Consider the following 12,558-nt stretch of genomic DNA (forward strand, 5'->3'; position numbering starts at 1 on the left):
TATTTTTCTACATATTCTTTTCTGATTGTAAACTACATTTTTAAACTTTGTTAAAAGTTTTACAAAGGCTGTTAATATTTAAACATGAAAATTTATAGATGTGAAACAAAGTTTAAGCATTTCTCAAAACAGCATATATTTTAATGTTTGTAGTTTCATTTTAACTTTTATGTTATTCTTTTTAAAATTGAAATGTGGAACTGAATTTACGGATCTACGTCTTGCTTTCTTGTAGAAAAGTACTTTTTACATGTGCTGTTTCATAGATGTGAAACCATGGTTAAACATTTCTCAAAAAAGCATTTAATTTTTATGTTTGTAATTTTATTTTACCATTTATATTATGCTTTTCAAAATTGAAATCTGTTTGTGAATTTCCAGATCTACATTTTATTTGCATGTACTTTACAACCTCAGAAACACCTGTTACATGTACTGTTTATATATTAACAGTGAAGCTCATAGATGGAACGCTATGGTTAATCATTTCCTAAAATGCACTTATTTCAATGTGTGAACATTCATTTTAGCAGTTAATTTTACTTTTTCAAATTGAAATTCAAACGCGTATTTATTCTTCTACATTTTCTTTTCTGGTTGTAAACTACATTTTTAAACTTTGTTAAAAGTTTTACAAAGGCTGTTAATATTTAAACAAGAAAATTCATAGATGTGAAACAAAGTTTAAGCATTTCTCAAAACAGCATGTATTTTAATGTTTGTAGTTTCACTTTAACTTTTATGTTATTCATTTTAAAATTAAAATGTAGAAGTGAATTTATGGATCTACGTCTTGCTTTCTTGTAGAAAAGTAGTTTTTACATGTGCTGTTTCATAGATGTGAAACCATGGTTAAACATTTCTCAAAAAAGCATTTAATTTTGATGTTTGTAATTTCATTTTACCATTTATATTATGCTTTTCAAAATTGAAATCTGTTTGTGAATTTCCAGATCTACATTTCATTTGCATGTAGAAAAGTACTTTACAACCTCAGAAACACCTTTTACATGTACTGTTTATATATTAACAGTGAAGCTCATAGATGGAACGCTATGGTTAATCATTTCCTAAAATGCACTTATTTCAATGTGTGAACATTCATATTAGCAGTTAATTTTACTTTTTCAAATTGATATTTAAACACGTATTTAATTTTCTTCCTTTTCTTTTCTGCTTGTAAACTACATTTTTAAACTTTGTTAAAAATTTCACAAAGGCTGTTAATATTTGAACATGAAAATTAATAGATGTGAAACAAAGTTTAAACCTTTCTCAAAAAAGTCGTATTTTAATATTTGTAGTTTAATTTTAACACTTATGTTATTCTTTTTAAAATTAAAATGTAGAAGTGAATTTACGGATCTACGTCTTGTTTTCTTTTAGTAAAGTAGTTTTTACATGTGCTGTTTCATAGATGTGAAACCATGGTTAGACATTTCTCAAAAAAGCATTTAATGTTTATGTTTGTAATTTCATTTTACGCATTTCAAAATTGAAATCTGTTTGTGAATTTCCAGATCTACATTTTATTTGCATGTAGAAAAGTACTTTACAACCTCTGAAACACGTTTAACATGTACTGTTTATATATTAACCATGAAGCTCATAGATGGAAAACTATGGTTAATCATTTCCTAAAATGCACTTATATCAATGTGTGAACATTCATATTAGCAGTTAATTTTACTTTTTCAAATTGATATTTAAACACGTATTTAATTTTCTACCTTTTCTTTTCTGCTTGTAAACTACATTTTTAAACTTTGTTAAAAATTTCACAAAGGCTGTTAATATTTGAACATGAAAATTAATAGATGTGAAACAAAGTTTAAACCTTTCTCAAAAAAGTCGTATTTTAATATTTGTAGTTTAATTTTAACACTTATGTTATTCTTTTTAAAATTAAAATGTAGAAGTGAATTATGTGCTGTTTCATAGATGTGAAACCATGGTTAGACATTTCTCAAAAAAGCATTTAATTTTGATGTTTGTAATTTCATTTTACCATTTATATTATGCTTTTCAAAATTGAAATCTGTTTGTGAATTTCCAGATCTACATTTCATTTGCATGTAGAAAAGTACTTTACAACCTCAGAAACACCTTTTACATGTACTGTTTATATATTAACAGTGAAGCTCATAGATGGAACGCTATGGTTAATCATTTCCTAAAATGCACTTATTTCAATGTGTGAACATTCATTTTAGCAGTTAATTTTACTTTTTCAAATTGAAATTCAAACGCGTATTTATTCTTCTACATTTTCTTTTCTGGTTGTAAACTACATTTTTATACTTTGTTAAAATTTTTACAAAGGCTGTTAAAATGAAACTACAAACATTAAAATACATGCTGTTTTGAGAAATGCTTAAACTTTGTTTCACATCTATGAATTTTCATGTTTAAATAACTTTTATGTTATTCATTTTAAAATTAAAATGTAGAAGTGAATTTATGGATCTACGTCTTGCTTTCTTGTAGAAAAGTAGTTTTTACATGTGCTGTTTCATAGATGTGAAACCATGGTTAAACATTTCTCAAAAAAGCATTTAATTTTTATGTTTGTAATTTCAGTTTACCATTTATATTATGCTTTTCAAAATCTGTTTGTGAATTTCCAGATCTACATTTCATTTGCATGTAGAAAAGTACTTTACAACCTCAGAAACACCTTTTACATGTACTGTTTATATATTAACAGTGAAGCTCATAGATGGAACGCTATCATTTCCTAAAATGCACTTATATCAATGTGTGAACATTCATATTAGCAGTTGATTTTACTTTTTCAAATTGATATTTAAACACGTATTTAATTTTCTACCTTTTCTTTTCTGCTTGTAAACTACATTTTTAAACTTTGTTAAAAATTTCACAAAGGCTGTTAATATTTGAACATGAAAATTAATAGATGTGAAACAAAGTTTAAACCTTTCTCAAAAAAGTCGTATTTTAATATTTGTAGTTTAATTTTAACACTTATGTTATTCTTTTTAAAATTAAAATGTAGAAGTGAATTATGTGCTGTTTCATAGATGTGAAACCATGGTTAGACATTTCTCAAAAAAGCATTTAATGTTTATGTTTGTAATTTCATTTTACGCATTTCAAAATTGAAATCTGTTTGTGAATTTCCAGATCTACATTTTATTTGCATGTAGAAAAGTACTTTACATCCTCTGAAACACGTTTTACATGTACTGTTTATATATTAACAATGAAGCTCACAGATAGAAAACTATGTTTAATCTTTTCCTAAAATGCACTTATTTCAAAGTGTTAACATTCATTTTAGCAGTTAATTTTACTTTTTCAAAATGAAATGTAAACGCGTGTTTATTTTTCTACATAATCTTTTCTGATTGTAAACTACATTTTTAAACTTTGTTAAAAGTTTTACAAAGGCTTTTAATATTTAAACAAGAAAATTCATAGATGTGAAACAAAGTTTAAGCATTTCTCAAAACAGCATGTATTTTAATGTTTGTAGTTTCATTTTAACTTTTATGTTATTCTTTTTAAAATTGAAATGTAGAACTGAATTTACGGATCTACGTCTTGCTTTCTTGTAGAAAAGTACTTTTTACATGTGCTGTTTCATAGATGTGAAACCATGGTTAAACATTTCTCAAAAAAGCATTTAATTTTTATGTTTGTAATTTTATTTTACCATTTATATTATGCTTTTCAAAATTGAAATCTGTTTGTGAATTTCCAGATCTACATTTTATTTGCATGTACTTTACAACCTCAGAAACACCTTTTACATGTACTGTTTATATATTAACAGTGAAGCTCATAGATGGAACGCTATGGTTAATCATTTCCTAAAATGCACTTATTTCATTTTAGCAGTTAATTTTACTTTTTCAAATTGAAATTCAAACGCGTATTTATTCTTCTACATTTTCTTTTCTGGTTGTAAACTACATTTTTAAACTTTGTTAAAATTTTTACAAAGGCTGTTAATATTTAAACATGAAAATTCATAGATGTGAAACAAAGTTTAAGCATTTCTCAAAACAGCATGTATTTTAATGTTTGTAGTTTCATTTTAACTTTTATGTTATTCTTTTTAAAATTGAAATGTAGAACTGAATTTACGGATCTACGTCTTGCTTTCTTGTAGAAAAGTACTTTTTACATGTGCTGTTTCATAGATGTGAAACCATGGTTAAACATTTCTCAAAAAAGCATTTAATTTTGATGTTTGTAATTTCATTTTACCATTTATATTATGCTTTTCAAAATTGAAATCTGTTTGTGAATTTCCAGATCTACATTTCATTTGCATGTAGAAAAGTACTTTACAACCTCAGAAACACCTTTTACATGTACTGTTTATATATTAACAGTGAAGCTCATAGATGGAACGCTATGGTTAATCATTTCCTAAAATGCACTTATTTCAATGTGTGAACATTCATTTTAGCAGTTAATTTTACTTTTTCAAATTGAAATTCAAACGCGTATTTATTCTTCTACATTTTCTTTTCTGGTTGTAAACTACATTTTTAAACTTTGTTAAAATTTTTACAAAGGCTGTTAATATTTAAACATGAAAATTCATAGATGTGAAACAAAGTTTAAGCATTTCTCAAAACAGCATGTATTTTAATGTTTGTAGTTTCACTTTAACTTTTATGTTATTCATTTTAAAATTAAAATGTAGAAGTGAATTTATGGATCTACGTCTTGCTTTCTTGTAGAAAAGTAGTTTTTACATGTGCTGTTTCATAGATGTGAAACCATGGTTAAACATTTCTCAAAAAAGCATTTAATTTTTATGTTTGTAATTTCAGTTTACCATTTATATTATGCTTTTCAAAATTGAAATCTGTTTGTGAATTTCCAGATCTACATTTTATTTGCATGTAGAAAAGTACTTTACAACCTCTGAAACACGTTTAACATGTACTGTTTATATATTAACCATGAAGCTCATAGATGGAAAACTATGGTTAATCATTTCCTAAAATGCACTTATATCAATGTGTGAACATTCATATTAGCAGTTAATTTTACTTTTTCAAATTGATATTTAAACACGTATTTAATTTTCTACCTTTTCTTTTCTGCTTGTAAACTACATTTTTAAACTTTGTTAAAAATTTCACAAAGGCTGTTAATATTTGAACATGAAAATTAATAGATGTGAAACAAAGTTTAAACCTTTCTCAAAAAAGTCGTATTTTAATATTTGTTGTTTAATTTTAACACTTATGTTATTCTTTTTAAAATTAAAATGTAGAAGTGAATTATGTGCTGTTTCATAGATGTGAAACCATGGTTAGACATTTCTCAAAAAAGCATTTAATTTTGATGTTTGTAATTTCATTTTACCATTTATATTATGCTTTTCAAAATTGAAATCTGTTTGTGAATTTCCAGATCTACATTTCATTTGCATGTAGAAAAGTACTTTACAACCTCAGAAACACCTTTTACATGTACTGTTTATATATTAACAGTGAAGCTCATAGATGGAACGCTATGGTTAATCATATCCTAAAATGCACTTATTTCAATGTGTGAACATTCATTTTAGCAGTTAATTTTACTTTTTCAAATTGAAATTCAAACGCGTATTTATTCTTCTACATTTTCTTTTCTGGTTGTAAACTACATTTTTATACTTTGTTAAAATTTTTACAAAGGCTGTTAAAATGAAACTACAAACATTAAAATACATGCTGTTTTGAGAAATGCTTAAACTTTGTTTCACATCTATGAATTTTCATGTTTAAATAACTTTTATGTTATTCATTTTAAAATTAAAATTAAAATTAAATTTATGGATCTACGTCTTGCTTTCTTGTAGAAAAGTAGTTTTTACATGTGCTGTTTCATAGATGTGAAACCATGGTTAAACATTTCTCAAAAAAGCATTTAATTTTTATGTTTGTAATTTCAGTTTACCATTTATATTATGCTTTTCAAAATCTGTTTGTGAATTTCCAGATCTACATTTCATTTGCATGTAGAAAAGTACTTTACAACCTCAGAAACACCTTTTACATGTACTGTTTATATATTAACAGTGAAGCTCATAGATGGAACGCTATGGTTAATCATTTCCTAAAATGCACTTATTTCAATGTGTGAACATTCATTTTAGCAGTTAATTTTACTTTTTCAAATTGAAATTCAAACGCGTATTTATTCTTCTACATTTTCTTTTCTGGTTGTAAACTACATTTTTAAACTTTGTTAAAATTTTTACAAAGGCTGTTAATATTTAAACATGAAAATTCATAGATGTGAAACAAAGTTTAAGCATTTCTCAAAACAGCATGTATTTTAATGTTTGTAGTTTCACTTTAACTTTTATGTTATTCATTTTAAAATTAAAATGTAGAAGTGAATTTATGGATCTACGTCTTGCTTTCTTGTAGAAAAGTAGTTTTTACATGTGCTGTTTCATAGATGTGAAACCATGGTTAAACATTTCTCAAAAAAGCATTTAATTTTTATGTTTGTAATTTCAGTTTACCATTTATATTATGCTTTTCAAAATTGAAATCTGTTTGTGAATTTCCAGATCTACATTTCATTTGCATGTAGAAAAGTACTTTACAACCTCAGAAACACCTTTTACATGTACTGTTTATATATTAACAGTGAAGCTCATAGATGGAACGCTATGGTTAATCATTTCCTAAAATGCACTTATTTCAATGTGTGAACATTCATTTTAGCAGTTAATTTTACTTTTTCAAATTGAAATTCAAACGCGTATTTATTCTTCTATATTTTCTTTTCTGGTTGTAAACTACATTTTTAAACTTTGTTAAAAATTTTACAAAGGCTGTTAATTTTTAAACATGAAAATTCATAGATGTGAAGCAAAGTTTAAACATTTCTGAAAAAAGTCGTATTTTAATGTTTGTAGTTTAATTTTAACATTTATGTTATTCTTTTTAAAATTGAAATGTAGAACTGAATTTACGGATCTATGTCTTGCTTTCTTTTAGTAAAGTAGTTTTTACATGTGCTGTTTCATAGATGTGAAACCATGGTTAGACATTTCTCAAAAAAGCATTTAATGTTTATGTTTGTAATTTCATTTTACGCATTTCAAAATTGAAATCTGTTTGTGAATTTCCAGATCTACATTTTATTTGCATGTAGAAAAGTACTTTACAACCTCTGAAACACGTTTTACATGTACTGTTTATATATTAACAATGAAGCTCACAGATGGAAAACTATGTTTAATCTTTTCCTAAAATGCACTTATTTCAAAGTGTTAACATTCATTTTAGCAGTTAATTTTACTTTTTCAAAATGAAATGTAAACGCGTGTTTATTTTTCTACATATTCTTTTCTGATTGTAAACTACATTTTTAAACTTTGTTAAAAGTTTTACAAAGGCTGTTAATATTTAAACATGAAAATTTATAGATGTGAAACAAAGTTTAAGCATTTCTCAAAACAGCATATATTTTAATGTTTGTAGTTTCATTTTAACTTTTATGTTATTCTTTTTAAAATTGAAATGTGGAACTGAATTTACGGATCTACGTCTTGCTTTCTTGTAGAAAAGTAGTTTTTACATGTGCTGTTTCATAGATGTGAAACCATGGTTAAACATTTCACAAAAAAGCATTTAATTTTTATGTTTGTAATTTGATTTTACCATTTATATTATGCTTTTCAAAATTGAAATCTGTTTGTGAATTTCCAGATCTACATTTTATTTGCATGTAGAAAAGTACTTTACAACCTCAGAAACACCTTTTACATGTACTGTTTATATATTAACAATAAAGCTCATAGATGGAACGCTATGGTTAATCATTTCCTAAAATGCACTTATTTCAATGTGTGAACATTCATATTAGCAGTTAATTTTACTTTTTCAAATTGAAATTTAAACACGTATTTAATTTTCTACCTTTTCGTTTCTGCTTGTAAACTACATTTTTAAACTTTGTTAAAAATTTCACAAAGGCTGTTAATATTTAAACTTGAAAATTAATAGATGTGAAACAAAGTTTAACCATTTCTCATGTATTTTAATCTTTGTAGTTTAATTTTAACATTTATGTTATTCATTTTAAAATTAAAATGTAGAGGTGAATTTATGGATCTACGTCTTCCTTTCTTGTAGAAAAGTACTTTTTACATGTGCTGTTTCATAGATGTGAAACCATGGTTAGACATTTCTCAAAAAAGCATTTAATTTTTATGTTTGTAATTTCAGTTTACCATTTATATTATGCTTTTCAAAATTGAAATCTGTTTGTGAATTTCCAGATCTACATTTTATTTGCATGTACTTTACAACCTCAGAAACACCTTTTACATGTACTGTTTATATATTAACAGTGAAGCTCATAGATGGAACGCTATGGTTAATCATTTCCTAAAATGCACTTATTTCATTTTAGCAGTTAATTTTACTTTTTCAAATTGAAATTCAAACGCGTATTTATTCTTCTACATTTTCTTTTCTGGTTGTAAACTACATTTTTAAACTTTGTTAAAATTTTTACAAAGGCTGTTAATATTTAAACATGAAAATTAATAGATGTGAAACAAAGTTTAAACCTTTCTCAAAAAAGTCGTATTTTAATATTTGTAGTTTAATTTTAACACTTATGTTATTCTTTTTAAAATTAAAATGTAGAAGTGAATTATGTGCTGTTTCATAGATGTGAAACCATGGTTAGACATTTCTCAAAAAAGCATTTAATGTTTATGTTTGTAATTTCATTTTACGCATTTCAAAATTGAAATCTGTTTGTGAATTTCCAGATCTACATTTTATTTGCATGTAGAAAAGTACTTTACATCCTCTGAAACACGTTTTACATGTACTGTTTATATATTAACAATGAAGCTCACAGATGGAAAACTATGTTTAATCTTTTCCTAAAATGCACTTATTTCAAAGTGTTAACATTCATTTTAGCAGTTAATTTTACTTTTTCAAAATGAAATGTAAACGCGTGTTTAATTTTCTACATAATCTTTTCTGATTGTAAACTACATTTTTAAACTTTGTTAAAAGTTTTACAAAGGCTGTTAATATTTAAACAAGAAAATTCATAGATGTGAAACAAAGTTTAACTATTTCTCAAAACAGCATGTATTTTAATGTTTGTAGTTTCATTTTAACTTTTATGTTATTCTTTTTAAAATTGAAATGTAGAACTGAATTTACGGATCTACGTCTTGCTTTCTTGTAGAAAAGTACTTTTTACATGTGCTGTTTCATAGATGTGAAACCATGGTTAAACATTTCTCAAAAAAGCATTTAATTTTGATGTTTGTAATTTCATTTTACCATTTATATTATGCTTTTCAAAATTGAAATCTGTTTGTGAATTTCCAGATCTACATTTCATTTGCATGTAGAAAAGTACTTTACAACCTCAGAAACACCTTTTACATGTACTGTTTATATATTAACAGTGAAGCTCATAGATGGAACGCTATGGTTAATCATTTCCTAAAATGCACTTATTTCAATGTGTGAACATTCATTTTAGCAGTTAATTTTACTTTTTCAAATTGAAATTCAAACGCGTATTTATTCTTCTACATTTTCTTTTCTGGTTGTAAACTACATTTTTAAACTTTGTTAAAATTTTTACAAAGGCTGTTAATATTTAAACATGAAAATTCATAGATGTGAAACAAAGTTTAAGCATTTCTCAAAACAGCATGTATTTTAATGTTTGTAGTTTCATTTTAACTTTTATGTTATTCATTTTAAAATTAAAATGTAGAAGTGAATTTATGGATCTACGTCTTGCTTTCTTGTAGAAAAGTAGTTTTTACATGTGCTGTTTCATAGATGTGAAACCATGGTTAAACATTTCTCAAAAAAGCATTTAAATTTTATGTTTGTAATTTCAGTTTACCATTTATATTATGCTTTTCAAAATTGAAATCTGTTTGTGAATTTCCAGATCTACATTTCATTTGCATGTAGAAAAGTACTTTACAACCTCAGAAACACCTTTTACATGTACTGTTTATATATTAACAGTGAAGCTCATAGATGGAACGCTATGGTTAATCATTTCCTAAAATGCACTTATTTCAATGTGTGAACATTCATATTAGCAGTTAATTTTACTTTTTCAAATTGATATTTAAACACGTATTTAATTTTCTACCTTTTCTTTTCTGCTTGTAAACTACATTTTTAAACTTTGTTAAAAATTTCACAAAGGCTGTTAATATTTGAACATGAAAATTAATAGATGTGAAACAAAGTTTAAACCTTTCTCAAAAAAGTCGTATTTTAATATTTGTAGTTTAATTTTAACACTTATGTTATTCTTTTTAAAATTAAAATGTAGAAGTGAATTTACGGATCTACGTCTTGTTTTCTTTTAGTAAAGTAGTTTTTACATGTGCTGTTTCATAGATGTGAAACCATGGTTAGACATTTCTCAAAAAAGCATTTAATGTTTATGTTTGTAATTTCATTTTACGCATTTCAAAATTGAAATCTGTTTGTGAATTTCCAGATCTACATTTTATTTGCATGTAGAAAAGTACTTTACATCCTCTGAAACACGTTTTACATGTACTGTTTATATATTAACAATGAAGCTCACAGATGGAAAACTATGTTTAATCTTTTCCTAAAATGCACTTATTTCAAAGTGTTAACATTCATTTTAGCAGTTAATTTTACTTTTTCAAAATGAAATGTAAACGCGTGTTTATTTTTCTACATATTCTTTTCTGATTGTAAACTACATTTTTAAACTTTGTTAAAAGTTTTACAAAGGCTGTTAATATTTAAACATGAAAATTTATAGATGTGAAACAAAGTTTAAGCATTTCTCAAAACAGCATATATTTTAATGTTTGTAGTTTCATTTTAACTTTTATGTTATTCTTTTTAAAATTGAAATGTGGAACTGAATTTACGGATCTACGTCTTGCTTTCTTGTAGAAAAGTAGTTTTTACATGTGCTGTTTCATAGATGTGAAACCATGGTTAAACATTTCACAAAAAAGCATTTAATTTTTATGTTTGTAATTTGATTTTACCATTTATATTATGCTTTTCAAAATTGAAATCTGTTTGTGAATTTCCAGATCTACATTTTATTTGCATGTAGAAAAGTACTTTACAACCTCAGAAACACCTTTTACATGTACTGTTTATATATTAACAATAAAGCTCATAGATGGAACGCTATGGTTAATCATTTCCTAAAATGCACTTATTTCAATGTGTGAACATTCATATTAGCAGTTAATTTTACTTTTTCAAATTGAAATTTAAACACGTATTTAATTTTCTACCTTTTCGTTTCTGCTTGTAAACTACATTTTTAAACTTTGTTAAAAATTTCACAAAGGCTGTTAATATTTAAACTTGAAAATTAATAGATGTGAAACAAAGTTTAACCATTTCTCATGTATTTTAATCTTTGTAGTTTAATTTTAACATTTATGTTATTCATTTTAAAATTAAAATGTAGAGGTGAATTTATGGATCTACGTCTTCCTTTCTTGTAGAAAAGTACTTTTTACATGTGCTGTTTCATAGATGTGAAACCATGGTTAGACATTTCTCAAAAAAGCATTTAATTTTTATGTTTGTAATTTCAGTTTACCATTTATATTATGCTTTTCAAAATTGAAATCTGTTTGTGAATTTCCAGATCTACATTTTATTTGCATGTACTTTACAACCTCAGAAACACCTTTTACATGTACTGTTTATATATTAACAGTGAAGCTCATAGATGGAACGCTATGGTTAATCATTTCCTAAAATGCACTTATTTCATTTTAGCAGTTAATTTTACTTTTTCAAATTGAAATTCAAACGCGTATTTATTCTTCTACATTTTCTTTTCTGGTTGTAAACTACATTTTTAAACTTTGTTAAAATTTTTACAAAGGCTGTTAATATTTAAACATGAAAATTAATAGATGTGAAACAAAGTTTAAACCTTTCTCAAAAAAGTCGTATTTTAATATTTGTAGTTTAATTTTAACACTTATGTTATTCTTTTTAAAATTAAAATGTAGAAGTGAATTATGTGCTGTTTCATAGATGTGAAACCATGGTTAGACATTTCTCAAAAAAGCATTTAATGTTTATGTTTGTAATTTCATTTTACGCATTTCAAAATTGAAATCTGTTTGTGAATTTCCAGATCTACATTTTATTTGCATGTAGAAAAGTACTTTACATCCTCTGAAACACGTTTTACATGTACTGTTTATATATTAACAATGAAGCTCACAGATGGAAAACTATGTTTAATCTTTTCCTAAAATGCACTTATTTCAAAGTGTTAACATTCATTTTAGCAGTTAATTTTACTTTTTCAAAATGAAATGTAAACGCGTGTTTAATTTTCTACATAATCTTTTCTGATTGTAAACTACATTTTTAAACTTTGTTAAAAGTTTTACAAAGGCTGTTAATATTTAAACAAGAAAATTCATAGATGTGAAACAAAGTTTAACTATTTCTCAAAACAGCATGTATTTTAATGTTTGTAGTTTCATTTTAACTTTTATGTTATTCTTTTTAAAATTGAAATGTAGAACTGAATTTACGG

The sequence above is a fragment of the Narcine bancroftii genome, chromosome 10 (genome assembly GCF_036971445.1).
Source record: "Narcine bancroftii isolate sNarBan1 chromosome 10, sNarBan1.hap1, whole genome shotgun sequence".
Classification (NCBI taxonomy): Eukaryota; Metazoa; Chordata; class Chondrichthyes; order Torpediniformes; family Narcinidae; genus Narcine; species Narcine bancroftii.